Source organism: Gallinula chloropus (assembly GCF_964237585.1).
Source record: "Gallinula chloropus genome assembly, chromosome: 2".
Lineage (NCBI taxonomy): Eukaryota > Metazoa > Chordata > Aves > Gruiformes > Rallidae > Gallinula > Gallinula chloropus.
In genome coordinates this window covers 125,386,869-125,405,164 of record NC_140086.1, presented here as the reverse complement: position 1 = coordinate 125,405,164, position 18,296 = coordinate 125,386,869, and positions in this window count along the sequence as shown.

Sequence of the window (18,296 nt, the reverse complement as noted above, 5' to 3'; positions counted from 1 at the left end):
AATGTGAACACTGTAATACGTGCTATCCTCCATGTTAACTAGTGAAATTAGTGAGAGGGAAGAAATACCTAAAAGTGAGGATACGCAAGATTTATGGATCCTGATACTATCAGAGTAATTTAAAAATACAGAGTAAGACCATAGGTCTCACACTGCTACATTTAATGCATACACTTTTTTTTTAGATGCAGTGTTATTTCTGACAAGTTTCTTACAGCAAATTATATGCATGTGTGGTGCATCAGATTACATACTGAAGAAAGCCTTCGATATGCAGTGCCATTTAATGCATCTGCCTATGTAACTCTTGCTTTATGTTGTTCATAGATTTTTAACTAACTTCAACCATCTTCTTGCTACCAAACGACCATAATAACTGTATCTTGTCTTGGAGTAGTTTGTAAAACACCAAAGGCACAGAGACCCAAGGAATATACAATACAAACTCATCATCAGCTGCTACAGTACTATGTGGTCACTTTAATCCCTGTTTTAAGAGTACTCTCAGCACCATTGCTCCTGTGAGACATTCAGATTGCAGTAATAACACTTCTTTTTTTTCCTACCACTTTCATCCAACTAAGAGAAACTGTCCTGAGGAACGCAATGTCCACTACTCCTCATTGCAGCTGAACTTCCAAAAGGTATCGTACCTGGGCATAGAGCCCTTGCTGCTTACAACACCCCCAGTACAAAAATGCTCCACAATGTCTCTCCTTAGTAATTATTGCTAACTGCTGTCAAGGTAGTAACACCACCCTGAGCTTTCCTGCATTGATTTCCCATAATCCAATGAATTTTCCAGTCTCTTGTTTCTCATGCCTGTATAAACATGGACTAAATCTCAGGAACTCTGGAAATTTTGGGATGAAACTGCTCCTTATGAACCTTTTCCTTGGACATGAATGAACTTTCCACAGCAGCATGACTCGGAATGAGCTTCCATAGGAAATAATTTCAAACAGCAAGTTTCAACGCTTTCCGTATCACTATTTTTTGTCTCCTCTCCCTACCATACATACTGTGCATACAGACATATGTGCACACAAAAGAAACACCATGGTACTGCTGCACAAGTGTAACTACAAAGATGATGTCCCTGCTCATGGCAGGGGGGTTGGAACTAGATGATCTCTGAGGTCCCTTTCAAACCTAAACCAGTCTGTGATTCCATGAGAAAAAAAAATTAAAAAAATGTTTAATGGCAGAATGTTTGGCAAAAAGCTTCTTTCCAGATACAGCACAGAAACAGAAGCTCCTTAAGCAGTACCTTCAACCATCCCACGTATCTTCAGGATTCAGTCTCGCACCGAGACCCCTTAAGCGAGGTTGTATAGCAGCCATCAGCTTTCACAGGGACCACCACTGTGTCATAGCACCCCTTGCAAGTCACCCCTAGCTCTTTGCAGGTGTCAACTAGTACTGAACACTTCAGATAATCTTTTCAGCAACAGACTACAGCATCACCTTTTTCTACAGGAATAAAAAGCAGTATTTTTTTTTCATCGAATGCAATAGGTACTACGACCTAAAGCTGCTAAATGATACCTCTGCTCTCCCACACATCTTGTCAACCAAAGCAGAGTTTTCTATGACAAGATTTCTCTTTCTTTTTTTTTTTTTTTTAATTTTTGGTACACCAGACAGAGATTTCTCAAAAGCCAATCAGAAATCATGAAACAAATCCACAACAAAAACTAAGTTATAGCCAAATGCCTCTTTGCCTTCTGTTTCAAACACAAGGAGCATTCCTTCAATTCGGCATCATCTAGCACTGACAGATGGAAGCACATACCTACAAAAATCATACCCTTCCCAGAAAAGTGAATGAGAAAGAACTGCCCCATATATATTAATGAATAGCAATAAATGGGGATATGGTATTTAAAGGAGTCATACTAACAAATATTGATGGGGTGGAAAGTACCCTGAGATTTATTAATGAAGGTAGGATGAAAATCTTGTAGAAAAGAACTGCGTGAAATAAAAATGCTTACAGTATCACAGACAATAGAATCCCTACTAGTACAGTTACATTTGTGAAAATGATGCATTCATATATATGCATGTGTCCATACATATATACTTTATTTAAAAAAGTCAGAAATCAGTTTGTATTTTTTTTTCCCACGTATTTGAGGTGCTGGTGGTCATGATTTTATTTAATACTGAGAAAACACTGAAATGGACATCACTTGGGCAAATCCAGTCTGGATATCAGGATGTATCGATCTTTTTTTCAATTTTTTGTGGGAAACACAGAAAGAAAGAATAAGTAAGGGCTCCAACATTTTCTAGCTTTTTGGTTATACAATGAGTAATAAATTGAATTAATAAAGTTTTCACAGAACACAAACTTTCACGTTTTGTTCATGCCGTAATTTACAATAAAAACACCATTACAAAAATGTTTGAATACCAAAGTATCTTAAGAGCATTGTTTCTCACATCTCCTGACTCAGAAGGCTTTATATTTCCATCTACAGCTCTCATATTACATCTTTGTCTTTATCCTTACCCTTTATCTTACATAAGTTCTGTGATCCTACATTTCTAAACAGAAAAGGAACGATGAAGAGGAAGTTGACTGCAAATTTCTGCATTGGTGTGTTTCACCACTGACGCATGTGTTCCACCACAGATCTAGAGAACTACACGGCCATCATCAGAATGTGAATTCTAACTATATTGGGACAGTATAACTGTATAACTAACCAGGACAGACCAAAATCAACTGCACTGTTAGGGCCCACAGGGTTAATATATAGTATCCAACTTCTAAACAAAGTGATATGTCACCATTTCTTTCAAACATTTTCCCAGTTCTTTGTTTTGCTTTGGTATTATTATTATTATTATTATTATTATTATTATTATTATTATTATTATTATTATTATTATTGTTATTATTATTGTTATTATTATTGTTATTATTATAATAATATTATCATCATTATTATTATCAACATAATCATAATCATAACCACCGTTGTTATTGTTATTATCATTATTATTATTATTATTACTATTATTATTATTATATGCTTAAAGAGTAGCAGAGATCCTTGAAAAGTCTGGTTCCTATTACGTAGGGTGGTGGTTTTCAAAAGCAAAGAAGCTGGTTTTTCCAAATTTCTTTCAGAACTGTCCTTCTTGAATCTATAAGGAAGGTCACCAGACCAAGGAAGAGGGAATGCTACCAGAATGCATCATTGCTTTCTGGCAGGAAGGAAATTTAATTATGATCTATGGCCAAAGAAAATTTCAGTAGCCCTATCTTTTACAGAGGCAAAGTCACAGGGGTTCGTAATACTTGTGGGAATGTACTGGAACTGCATAAATCCACCCTTGAACCAAAAGGTTGGCTGAACGCAGATGTCTTGCTCCCTCCCACCATTACAAAATTAATGGATGGATACTGTCCTGAGCTGGAATTACAATTCTATCATTATCATTTTATTAAAGATACAACAGTAAGAGCGCCAAGGCACAAAGACCAAAGGTTTATAATGGTTTCAGTTGACTACAGAGAAAAATTTCACATGTGAACTGGAGCTAGAACCTGTGCACAGCTCTGTTACTTCCTTAAAATGACCAGAGCAGAAAAGGCAGGGAGGGATTTTAACAGGTTTGGGCTCAGAGGTTAAGGTTGCTCTTACTCCACCAGAAAGCAACAGTAGAAGAAATATCATCTGGGGGAATGGAATCATCTGTGTGCGCTGCAATATGGAAATGACTTCTCACAGAGATGATAGGGGATATTAAAGCCAGCCTGCTCATAAAAATATACAAAACTATCAAAGCAAAGGCAACAATATCTCAGAGAAAAACCATGGCTCAAACTAGGCTTAGAAGTCATCACTACTATGGGTTTGATACTGAGTATCTGAATCTCCAAAGTAGTTTTTCCCTGAAAATTCAAGATACACAGCTGGAACAATTTTACTCCTTTTTATACAATTTCCTTCTCTCCCCATGTGAACTGACTCTTGCAATGTGAATGAATACATGTGCGGTGAAGGATTAACACATCACTGATTTTTTTTTTTCCCTGTTTAAATAATTCTGTGTAGGCAACACAATTTATTGGTATAAAGTAGGATTTATGGTAATATATTTCCTCTTCAAGACATAAATAAGATTTCTTAATAGTTTTCTGTAATTCATTTTCATATAGTACCACATTCTCACACATTTACTAGCATAATGCATCTGCTAGAACAGCAATTGCATACCCTGAACACTATTTTAAAAACTCTTCAATACTAACAATCTGCTAGAAATATTGTTATCCCTCTTCTTCCACAATTCATTGTCTACTTCTTGCAGCCTTTTATCTTCCTACTGTATATGCTGGATTTTGCAAACATTGAAAAAGAACCCAACCCACAAAACAGAAACATACAAGATTTCAAAGAATATGAAAGCTATCAAGCTAGAAAAGTAGAATGTTATACTGAATTAATTATCTGGAAATTTACAGAAGGCTACAGGTCTTTATGTTTCAACATTTTCCCCTTACTGTACGTTGTATTGCCTTCATTTTCTGAGAAGTTAACTTTTCAGTCTCTGGTGGTGATAATTAGAATACGAGCTGCACATATGTCTGCTTTTTTAACATGGACAGAAATTATGTAATTATTCAAATTATATCAGAATTTATATTCAGAAAATTGGTTGTCAGTCAGAATTGTCTTCTTTATAAAATGACAAAAAGGCTGCACTGAGAGCAGATGAATTCTAGCATGAATATCCACTTACAAAAGTCTCTCTTTGGTTAACACATTCTCAACATTTTGGTTGTCTTTGCTGGGCTACCTTCTACCAGCAAGCCTTAGAAATTTTTATATTTCACAATAGAGGAGCTAAGAGAACTAAAAGAAACCCCAATAAAAGAATAAGGCATGTGAGAGAATAAAGTAAATTTTGAATTTTCAGCTGCCTAGTAAAATATCAACATGTAGACTAAATGTTTTCTGTATATTTAATACAAATTACGTGAAATACCCTCCGTGAGTCTTAAGAGCCCTCTAATCTGATGGTAGTGCCTTTTTCAGGAACTTTCTTCCGGGAGCTGAATGGATACTATAAACACAGGAGGGAAACAGCCACAAGTGCAGGTGGAGTTCAGGGACTCTACCTAAACTAGAAGTTATTTTTCTAGTGCTATCCACGTAGGAGTTGCATAAATGTTCCAAAACACAGAAACAGACATACACATACATATTCACATATAAAAGTTATTGTCAGTGTATAAGTTACTACTATCCTGAGACTGAAATAATTTATGTAACATCTGTTTTCATATTTTTTCTAATTTTTTCTAATTAACATGCACATTTAACGCATAAATGCTCAGACCACCTATTTTTCTGCTGATTTTGTCCCTTTCCTAAGTCATGTGTTCCTGTGGGGTGCTCAGTACAGCTGAAGCATTAAACGTGGCTGAAGGAGTACTGGGTGAATAGTAAACAAAATATTTCCGACTATCCAAAAGAAGAAAGTATGCTAATAAAATAATCTAAAACATCTGTTAAAATGAGTTATACTATTAAAAAAGGGACATTTTTTCATGCATCAAAATTGGGACGGGAGTGATCCACCAACCCCTGCCCAAGACATTTAAGTCAAGAGTTTAACATCCAGATTTTCAAAAATTCTACTTTCAGCTTGTACAGAAAAGCAGGGAGTAAAATTCTGAGCCACTGCAAACAAAATTTTAGTGATGTAAGATGCCACAGTTGTGGCTTTTTAAATTTCTCTTTGCCAGTGCTTAAAATATTCACTTGATGCTAGACATTACAAAGCACTGAAAGTCAACTCTATCAGAGACACTTCTAAACCCACAGTAAACATTGCTATTCTTCACCCAATATCAAACTGTTAAAGTTAAGAATCTAAAGTGCTGAGAAGAAAATAAAGTAATGGGAGTGGAAAGAATTTATCCCTTTACACTTCCAGATCTAGAGAGAAAATAGTATATGTATATACAATTGACTTCTTCCTTAGTAGGCCTTCCAACTGTGAATATGTTTTAATCCATCTTTCTCCTACCATCTTGTTGCTACAAATCTAAACTGAAGAGCAATAAAAGCACATGCCATCCTTTTCTGTATATATTCTACATAAACACTGGTTTTCCTGTACATCATCTAGATTTGTGTGAATGTAAAATCTGTAGCGCAATTCAAAACAGAAGAAGAGGTGGGGAGGGGAGAAGCAGGAGATTCTTACATTTCTCATACTATCAAATCTTTTCTGCTTTGCTATTCATGGCAGAAGCCGACTCATCCCGACCGGCAGCACGCCCTACCCAGACCCATTTGCGTCCTCCTGGCTCTGAAAGTCTCTCATGCCCAAAGCACAAATATTTCTGAGCTCATCCTATTTTAGTCATGAAGTGAGAGGCACTCTCCTCATTTTCTAGTTTACTGGTAAGCAGAAGACACCATCAGTGCCTGTGCTAGCTTGAACTATCTTCTCTCTGCACCTTCTCCCTACAGGTTTCATGAGATGCAATGTTAGAAAGGTAATCACACTCCTCATACAGTCACACCACCCCACTGACTGACAGGTGATCCAACAAGGAGTCCTGAAAGGTGGTACATCTCCGAGCTTTAAGCAAACTTAAAGCTGCTTTAACATGGCACATCAGTTAAATGAAGGAAGCGTTTATCTTCTCTTTAGCCCCTTTGCGACCTCAGGCATGTGTACACTTTAAAATAGTAGCCTTCTCAATTTCTGTGAAACAATCTGTCATTATGGTTCCCAAATCAGAAGCCGGACACATTAGACTTCTTTTGAACATTCTTTAAAAAATTCTGCCTTGAGCAGCACTAGCAATCCTCTGAAACTACAACAAAAATTAGGAATATGAACTCTCCATTCATACCTGAATAGCAATTTGTCCCTTGTTAATATCACAACTAAACCCAAGTCGACCTGATGATTATACAAATAGTGCACTGGAACTATTACAGTTGGGGTGGACCTGGTCATTGCTAGCATTTACAGAGCAGAGCTTAGCAGCATGCATTCTGCTAGCATGGTGGACATTTAATTCAGTCAGAACTTCTGAAATGCACTTCTTTCTTCAGAATTCTATTGATACCACACTGAAGCACTTCAATGCTCTTTTAAGTTTTTTATGCCTCATTCTTTACCTTTGCATGTTTTAAAAACAAAGAACATTACCAGCTTGAACACTTACAAATGTAGACTTGCAATAAATGTAAACTGGCATTTATTAAGGCATGAAAGCCAAAACTGAATCCTCACAATCTTGCTCCAGTTACATAGCACACCCCTGTTGCAAATATCTTGTGTTTGGCTGGCCAGACTGCTTCTTGAGCAGCAATGCTGAAGGAGCTTCTTCAGAAATCCCAGAGGCCTGGGCCCCCTTTCCAATCCTTCCCCTCTCCCTTTGGTGAAAGACTTGATTGGCAAGCTGCTCTTCCTCAGATGGAACAGAGAGGATTCCACCCCATTTGCTCACCTGAGTTGGACACAAATTTGCATGGTTTTACGAACTAGCATCTTGCAGCCTCACTGGAAATTCCACCAGTCCGTATTTGCACTGCTATGTATAGGACAATGTTTTCAGTATAGATTTTCTCTGATGCCACACAATTATCACTGCAGCACTGCAACTTTTTTTTTTTTTACATCACAAGTCTGTACTTTCTCTATAAATTAAGGATGCATCACTGTCGTCACTACCAATGGAACTAGCAAGCCAGTCAAAAGCACAGCAGTTGTTCCCCAGTTGCTAGAGAACAGAGGGAAACTGCAGTTGTGCAGAATTTGCCCCTCTTGAAAGTAATTTTTTCAGGGGGAAAAACACGCGGGGGAGGTGTCACTCTATGACATAGCTTAATGTTGAGTTAGAGAACTTTCTAACAATTTCCATTTAATCTATACTTGCATTTTACCAATCAGATTTTGAAAATATCAGAATTATTCTACAGTTATCATGAAAGCATCTTCACTCTTGCAGGTGAGCCAATAGTCACAGTTCCCACTGTGCTCATCATTAACACTAATCTGCATATTAAATAAAAAGGTATACTGAATACAGCTTCCTAAGAACTTCCTTGACTTCCCTCTGGCAATCCTCGCAGTCCAGAGACACATGCTTATAAAAAAAATTGAAAATGCAAGTGTTTCAAAATAATTTAACATGTTGCTAATAAGAGAGGATGGGATCAACATGAAGTCCTTTAATATGTGGCTGCAATATAAGATCTCTTGAACACAATTTTGTTTACAAGCACTTCTCACCTTCACTGAGCTCTCTGCAGCGCAGAACAGCAATCTGACTAATACATCCCACAGGTAAAAGCACTGTGATACCCCTTGCGTAAGCTAATAAAGCTGCATTTCAGAAACACAATTTCCATCGATAGGGAATCAAGTCCAAACTAACAATTTATATCTTATTAAAAATTTTCTGACTATAAATTTGACTCAATTTTATCTGTCAGTTACATTTATAACCCTCAGGTTAGAGATTTGAGGATAACTGCACATTAACAAAGGGCTGAAAAACCTTTGGTTTTGCTGGTGCTAGCATTGTCTGCAAGCCCAACAAACCACTGCATCCGTTTATCCAGCAAAGAATTCCTTCACAGCCAACCAGGAAAGATGGTCAAAACTACCATAAAAGGTTTTTTTATGGAAATAAGGTCACATGGTCACAAACTGTAGGACCAATCTACAAAATATTTCGAACATGAGCACAAATTACCTGTAAAGTGAAATTAACTTTCCAAAGCATATCAGCTGCATGAGTAGATATCAAGATTCAAGAATTCCAGGTTAAAAAGCACCAAGCTACCCTGATTATATCCAGGTTATTAACAAAGAGCTATCATCCCATCTTTTTACTACCTCTTCATGCAAAGATTGAAACTGTGCAGCACAGAGCACCGATCACAGAAACAAGTATCACATCTTTCAAACGATGTATTATGCTTCATCAAGGCTTGAGTTGACTTCTGGTCCCTTTGCAATTTGTGTATATTAGGTCTGCAAAAGGGTATGTGAAAGCTGTGCATTTAATAATGAATGCATGGCTGGTTGGTCAGGGAATCAAAGAGATTCACCAGTATAAAGACAGGAGAACTTACTTTGATAAGCTTTGTATGTTTCCAGCTCTTAAAGTGTCGTTAGCATCTATCTTACCAGGTGTTTGAAGCTCTTAGATGTATAAGTAAAAAGGAGCCCTGAACAAAATGTTTTACCCTCCAACTACAGACTTTCGAAACCTCTGATAACTATACTAGGATCAGCAGAGGAAAAAAATCGTTTCACTCTCTTTAAAGGCTGACTTCATTCCATTCTGCTTTCTCTCCTGAATTTCTTATGGACTTGTAAGGAAAAGCAATAATACATTTGGCCTCCTGATTTTCAGGCACCTACAGGAATGTTTATACAACCTCATACACCTCTCTGTCCTAGAGCACACCTCTTCCTGCCACAGAAAGAAAGCTTGCTACAAGTATCACAATCTTTCTCATGATTTCAAATCCTTCATCACAACGAGCTCAGCTTGGAGAGCTTTCTGCCTTCCTCAGCGAACCAGGATCACACTGGATACAACATGTAAAATTCACCTTTTGGGGTAACCAGGAAACCTACTTCTTCAATAAATCAGAACATGAACAGAATATAAAAAGGCCTTAACGGAGAAGGATGGAGCATAGGCCTGCAGGTTCAGCCGTTTCAGTTGTGAGGGGTATGAGAGGGATCACAAACTTTATGCTGGCAGCAAGTAGAAAGTTACGCTGACTCTGTGTGATGCCAAATTCATACAGAATGATGACCTGCACTAAGCACAATACTGACAGGTAGCTGATGGGTTAAACTTCTTATTATTGTCAATTTTTTTTTTCCCAACTTCAACTTTTTAAAATTAAGTAATAAAAAATAATTAATGCTGATGATACACTAAGGATCTTCAACCTTAACTCTCTTGACAGAAGTTTGTTTTCTACTTGCTGTATTTTCCAAGCACATAAAGAGAGAAGTAATAAAACCTCTGAATGTACATGGGAATGATCTCTTCCAGGGCTAGATTTTAAGTAAAATGTATGAATATGGCCATCTCAGTCATAATGCCAAGTAAAACCGGATGGAACAAGGTCATCTTGGTCACAACACCATGCAGAAAAATACCACTGTTAGTTTGCTCAACACCTCTGAAACTTCTGTCAGAATATGGTGACGCTCAGTGAGAGAATACACATGCATACAAGTTTCTGGACAGTGTGACGATGCCAGCCATTCAAATGACAAACAAGTTCTACCAAGTTGTGTATCTCATCATCTTTTATAAGAGACACTGTTCAGAGCTTTGTTAACTATCATGCCCCACCTTTGACCTCCATATAATGACAGAACTATGTTTGCTCTTTCACTTTCTCCACCTTCATAATACCAGACTCTAATTCTTTTTTCATCTTCTCTTCTGTATTGATAAATACTACATATTGTAAAGGGGTCACTAACTCAGCCCAGTGTCTTGGTGAGGAGGCTTAGGTATATTTATATTGAGAGACTGCATCAGTAAGCTGCAGGTCCCAAAAAGCATATACAAAGCTAGCATCCTTACAATGATTTACTGAAAGCAGCAGCTCGTTTTAATAAAACCATCCCAAAACATAAAATTGATTGAACCAACTGCTGTGCAGGGCATACACAACAGCTGATCAAAATCATTCAAGATTTTTATTCCTATAGAATATCTCCAGAGCTTGTAGAGTTTTTCCTACTTTATTACTTCAGTTCTGATATACAACTCAGGCAGGAAGACAAATTAAGGCTGACTGATATATGTTCTGATATTTTAACCAAAAATTTAGATAAACTCAAAATATTCTTGCATGTGAAAAACCAAAATAAAAGCCAAATAGACTTGAAAATCACCAGACGTTTTCAGAATGTAAAGACTATTATCTTCCCAATTATCACTTTTCAAATGGTACAGCATGCCTTGACTAACTGTATCCCAGAGAAGCTCCAAAATACATCACATACCTTACTTGAAATGGCACAACATCTCTCCCATTTCAAAAAGTTTTAATAGATAGATTTATAATAGCATTTTAATATAAAAAAGACTATTGTTCTTTAAAAAGACAGCAAAAGAGGAAAACTTTTTCTGAACTGGAAAGCCAGAACTGCTAACTTTACTTTCCTTATACAAAATACCACTGATAAGAGTTTATCCGTTTTGTTGAGCCTAACAAAAAGTTCACCTTTTTAGAGTATGCTACATGAAGCTTTGCTTGCCTTTTATATAGTAAAGTAATTTTATGGTATTGTGTCACAATGAAGGACAAAGATAAGCCAACTGTTTAGATTCCTCTCCTTTATGTTGTGGCTTTGATCACTAACAATGCTGCGTGAACAGCCAACAGAAGGCTGACATTTCATAAAATATGCAGTGATAAAAACTAATACTGTAGCATCTGGGAGCGATATATAAAATGCAGAAATACACCTAATAACTGTGATCTTAAATTACAAGTTACTAAAAGCTAAATAAGCAGCATACCTAAAAGAAAGATTAAGACAGGATTTTTGTGCTTCCACTCCTAAAACCAAATTTAAAAAAAAAAAAATCTAAGATATGCTATCTATTATTCTTAACAATTCCTCTGGTTCCCTTGGATCTTAAAAGCAGCCTTGTCGAAGAGTGCTTTTTTGCCGTATCATTAGGTATCAGCAAAAGCTAAACACATTATAAGCCTTCTTTGTGCTGTATTAATGCTCTAATGCTTTGTGAAGTCCCCTTTATTGTCTCTTTTAAAATATCAATCACACAAACACATATAAAACTGACTCTTCCCTGTTACGGGAAAAGCTGAAGCTCTGTAACGACCAAAATAAGTAAAAATCCTTCCAATAAGATGCATAAATTAAGTAAATCTCTGAGTAGAAATTACATTCCTTTTTATTTATTTACCTTAAGAACATTAAGAACATACAAGACAGGCCACATAAAATGGAGGATTACCTCCTAGAAAGCAGAGAATCCCTAAAGAACTTACAAGTCATAGTAAATAACCAACTGCTTTTTTTACACTTACTATGTTGCTGTAGCTAAGAAGCTAAAAACAATCCCTGGGTGCATTACAGGGAAATATATGGTAGTACTAAGGACCTGGAATTATCTGCACATATGGCATCACTGGAATGCCATAACCAGGCCTAGTATCTTTAATTTAAAAGAAAGTTGAAATTAAAAGAGTCCAAAACGGAGTTACAAGAATTACCATCGGGAAAATCTTCTTGTTATTTGTGGGAGAGACAGAGATACTCAATCAGTATATTTAGTTCATTTATGATAAGATTAGAGGTGAGTTGATTGAGAACTACAACTTACTACATGTGGAAAACATGTAACAGACAATAACTCTCTAATCAAGCATAGAAAAGGATAGTAAAGGCACGATTATTGAAAATAAAATCAGACAAACTCAGTCTAGAAATAAAAGATCTTAATTATCAAATCAGGTTAGCTAGAGATAATGCATATCCTTTTGCATCTTAAATATCAAGCTAAAGGTGAAGTAATGATTTCGATTTTTAAAAAATATAGTAATTCCTGACCTTATGTCAAAGATGGAATGGCTAAATAACCAACATTATCTCTCCTGCACTGAAAGCAGTTTAATATTATAAGAAAATACAATACACAATTAACTTTAAAAGACTGTTTTACAGACCAACTCTGTTCTCATTTATGATTCCATAGGTTTTCTATATATATAATTACTTTATCTAATGTAACACAACAATAATATTAGCAAAGTTTCCTGCTTTAGCAGGGGTGTTGGACCAGATCTCCAGAGGTCCCTTCCAATCCCTACCATTCTGTGATTCTGTGAAGTATATTCTCTATCTTTACAAGAATGTATCTTGAGAAACAAAAAGTTACCTATATGGTGCAAGAGGTTAATCAACCACTGGTCATCCACAGGTCTACGTAACATTAATATGAAACTGGAAAAATTAAACAAATATCAACACCAATCATCCCAAATATTCTTGATATAATGTTGCAACACCTGCTTATGGCACCATAAAATGGGTAGGACTTTCTCAGTGTAGTTAAGAGACCTAGAAACATGCCTTAAGACCAAACCTTATGAAGGAAAACGTAACAATCTCAGCTTTAGGCCTTTCATTTAGTAGCAAGGGAAGAGGAATCATGTATCAGATGAACAAGGAAGCAAAAGAAAATCTGTATCTGGTGCCTGAAGAACCATGAAGCATATTTTCTGTCTGAAAAACCCATAACAGTTTAAGTACGTGGGAGGCAATTGTCCTTGTGCTTATAATTAAGAGTCCGAATTTAGGGATTTCACTGCTTAATGCACACCCACCCGCCTGTTATTCTTACCATGGTTTTTTATGTCACTTAATGGAGATGAATACTCTTTTCCCACCTCATATTTACATCAAGGCTATTTAATTTTTTTAGGCTGCTATAATAGGTTAAGCGGCAGTCTCAACATCGCTCTTCATCTCCCACTGGACAACGAATGGTATTATAAGACTGAGAATAGATGGAGGCATATTTACATTCATAATGTTCTTGACTATAACATTTATGTAAATTATGATTTTACATTTGCAAATACTATAATTCTCAGTTTCAATGAATACTTTACTACTCTTTCATCATTAGCTTCTTATGTACATTACATGAAGAGAAAACACCAATGAAAAATAAAGAACCTAAGTACCGGGATCAGAAAGGTACAGATCTTCTCTAGAAGGAAAAAAAATGCTTTGTTTCTAAATCAATCATACCTCTGCACAGACAGGGTGCTGGATTACATCTCACTGCTCATTAGGAATATGTAAAACCAACAGAGGTTTGTAAGAAGGTAACAACCACCAAATATCACACTGATGGCTTATATAAGCAACCTGGTCTAGTGGAGGGTGTCCCTGGCCCTGGCAGGGGGGACTGATCTAGGCGATCTTTAAGGTCCCTTCCAATTAAAACCATTTCATCATTCCACAATTTTAACCCTGCCAAAATCAAACAACCGTACTGCTGATGAAAATTATTTTTTCCCTTATCTGTACAATTAATATTTTTTCTGTTCATTGACAAAACGCCATGGAAACACTGTTAATTACAGAATTGCATATAGAGTTTGGGAACCTGTTCACAGCTGTTACACAAGAATAAAAAACTACAAAGTATCAATTTCCAATAACTAAATTATTTCTCCACCAAAATGATAGAATGATTTTTAAAGACCCTCAGAACAGAAAATGAACTTTTCACTTAGGAAGAAGATTCAACTCTCATACCTATCTTAATATATATATATGCTTACCCACAAAAACTGTATTTGTGTACACTTCGTTGGGGTTTTACTGCAATAGTCAGCCAAGTATTTCCTTCAATCTTTTAACGTGTAAATCTGTGGTGGCTTGACCTTGGCTGGAGGCCAAATGCCCACCAAAGCCACTTGCTCACTCTAGGAGGAGAAAAAGACAAAGCCTCCATGGGCAGAGATAAGGAGAGTTTACTGACAAAAATCACCATGATCGTAGAAAAATAATTGCAAATTACACTCACATCCAGTGATAACACTGAGTACCTTACCAAGTAAATTCCAGAGTGATGCCTGATGAAAGAACTGGCAGACTTAATGTTCTGACTGCACTCAGACTGCCCTGCAGGCACTCAGCCCCTGCCCCTCCCCAACCAGCCCCTCTTATGTGGAAGTGATGTCAGATGGTGTGGAAACAACCCCCAGGCTAACTCAGCTCACCCGTGCTGGCTGCTTGGGAAGGCTTGGCTGTTCTGGCCTGGCCAGAAATAGGACATTATCTCATTCAAAAAAATCGATGCTTCCAGAATGAAAACCTGTTAAATCAAAAGGGTCCAAATAGTCTGAGTTACTTTGAAGCAATGAACTTTTTTTTGATGTTTGAGTAAGAGCTTATTATATCATTTGCATACTGTAAATGCAGATGTATGTAATGAAACAGCTCACAACTACCATGGTCTCAGATACATATGCTTTTTTTAAAGAGGTGGTGATTCCCTGGTACCTGAAAACCACTTTGTGAATGAAGAAATGTTGCAAGATGAGTCAGGTCAGTCCTGCATATAATGAAATTGCTGCTTGATTACAGCATTTTCCAAGTTACCATGCAACCATTAAAAGACTCTACTTTAAATGCAAGGACTATGTATACATTCAAAGAGAATCTCTTTAAAACAACAGTGAATTTTTCTGGTCACTCTGACCTTTGTAACATTTAAGAAAAGTGAATCTAAAAGGACTTCAAGTGCATGTTCTAGTTGAGCAAGTAGAGAATGTGTGGACTTAGATGATGACCCAAACCATCAAACTGTCTCTTCCATTAGGTAACACTGCCCTTTCCACAATTATTTGAGTCAATTTGTTACCTGTGTAAACTACTAAATTTCCCAAGCTTTTTCTGAATGCCTGGCAAAGGAGAAATCAGTAGGTGTTTGACAGCCACACTGGTGCGAATTATGACTACCAAACAGGAATTTCTTCCTGTCAGCACCCTACAAATACTGTGAAAAGGCAGTTATTTTGTGGGACTTTTCACAGTAAAATCTTCATGGAAGTTGAGGACACCTTCCCAAACTCACAGGAAACAGTTAAGCCAATTTAATACCACTCCTTAATATTTATTGAAGGAAAAGTACTGAAGATTTAAACTAACCTCCAATATGGATAGAAGAAACAAGATGCCAAAAACTACTTGAATGCTGCCAAAGTCTTGCATACAGCTTTTACCAAAATTTTTCAAGTGTGCACATTAATTCTTTTCTGTTTTGGGTTCTTGCATTTGAAGTTTGCCCACTAATGATATATTCAAGAAACATTACATCAGAAGTATCAGATTAGTTACAAAAACTACATTGGTCGTATTTTCTTCTCAAATAATCTAGAAGCGTAAGGTATATCTCTGTGCAGAGCAAAAATAAATTCATGTCATGAATGAAGAAACTTGCTGAGTATTAGAACTTTCTTTTTGATATGAAATAGTTCATATTTTAATGAGGTATTAAAATATATTATCTTCTGTGAATGAGAAAAATACTTTGAATGAGAATGTTTTTTGTTTATGCTACTCTATTGTATTTCTTTGCAAAAAAACTGAGCATTGAAGTAAAATGAAAACATGATCTCTCCAAAATGCTACAAATCCATGCAACCTTCTTATCTATAGCTTTTTTGTGCACAAAACTAACCCTAGATTCAATCACCATCAACATTTCATTAATCAAAATGCCTTTAATATACTAAATTAATATAGTTACATAATTAGTTGGTCACTATTCATCTGGAGCAAAGTTACATACTATAAAATATACTGAACTGGAGCACTAAATCCTCATTAGGTATAACTAGATACTGATTCACAACTTCAACACTTTGTCCATTTCCCTTGCTTCTGTCAAGAATACATTCACAAAGCAAATGCCTTTTTAAAATTTTTTAAGCCAAAATCCAATAGAAGATACTGTATGACTTTCCTACTCATTTAAAAACACCAAAACCCTCCATTAAATTCCTGTTTATTTCAGGTATTTGTATTCATACTGAGAAAATTCAGTAATAATATGAAAACTCATAAAAGTACTCTTACATTTGCTTTAAGTTATATAGCTTCCAAAGTCTGAGTCTAAATGACCAAAGAAGAAACCAAAACCAAGCTGTGCTTTCAAGAGCAATGTGTAATTAAGGTCTCCCTACCATTTACTCAGGGCAGAAATACTGTTGCTTCTGAATTTTGAATTCATTAAAACGACTTTCATGTCAGATGGTATGAGCGTCTCCAAGCAAGAGTGTCTTGATCTACTTTCTCTTGTTACATTTTATAGGAAGAATACATTCACCTAAAGACATGAGCACTTTCTTCCCTTTGTCCCCTCTACTTCCCTCCGCCAAACGCAGTTACATGAGAATGACAACTTTTTCTTGGGGCCAGCTGGATCTCATTTTAGAGTTTTACTCTGGGATTTGAAAACGATCTCGATTAATGTCCCAGGGCAAAGTTTGAACAACATTTACAATATGGAGAAATTTTTGCAACTGAACTACAAGTCCCTTGCCAAAAAAGAGAAGTAAGGCCAAGTTTCAAGACAACATCTTACAGGAGCAGACATGTAACACTGAGAAAAATACTGCAGAAGTGGATGGCAAGATGTTAATCCCCCTTTAAAAACTAAATCTGTAAAAACTTTACGCTCTCAAAGAAAGCCTTTAACATGGAGGCATGTACTGTACATCACTAATTACAACCTTTAATAAAACCACATGAAATTGCTCAGAAAGTTCTGAGTTCTATAAAGTTCCACATTAATTTATTTAAATACAACAGAACATCGATAATAAAGAATAACTTGTGATCATTATTGCTCCTATTACCTTCACAAAATATTTAAAGTTAATATTTAATATAGGAGTTCACTAAATAAACAGAACTCAGCAATGTATGGAGAGTCTTAAATTAGTAGGCAGTTGGTCATCACTGTCCCTTTAATTTGTCTTTATTCATCTATTTTCCATTTAATTACAAATACTGGCCAGTCACAAAAACAAAGAGCAATGCTGCTGCTAGCATTGGAGATATAGTCACTAATACTGGACTCCAACTGCACACTGGTACTTGTGATACACAGTCTCATTCAGTACACATTCAGACATGCAAATCAGTGTAACTTAAGAGTAAAAAGCTCTGACATCCAGTGAACTTCCTTAAGAATTTATCCCAGAACCAAAACATTCTGTAAGTCCCACAGAATATTTCTCGGGGGGGGGGGGGGGGGGGAGGGGGAACAAGAAGGAAAAGAAAGAGAGCCTGAGATAGCCATGCAATAGCATACCTTCCCCTTCAAGGGAAGTTGAAACTAGGTTTCTTAGAAATGTTTTTTTTCCTTAAAACACTACTGGGACATTGCCAGACATCTAGCAAGCAGGTAACAAAAAAGGCAAGATGTTGCTGCCCTCAGGTTGGAAAGAACCTCTAAAGATGACCTTGCTCAACTCCCCTGCCATGGGCAAGGGCACCCTCCACTAGACCAGGTTGCCCAAAGCCCCATCCAACCTGGCCTTGAATACTGCCAGGGAGGGGGCAGCCACAGCTTCTCAGGACAACCTGTGCCACTGCCTCACCACTTTCACAGAAAAGAATTTCTTCCTTATACCAAATCTAATCTACTGTCCTTCAGTTTAAGGCCATTAACCATTGTCCTATCACTATGGGCCCTAGTAACAAGT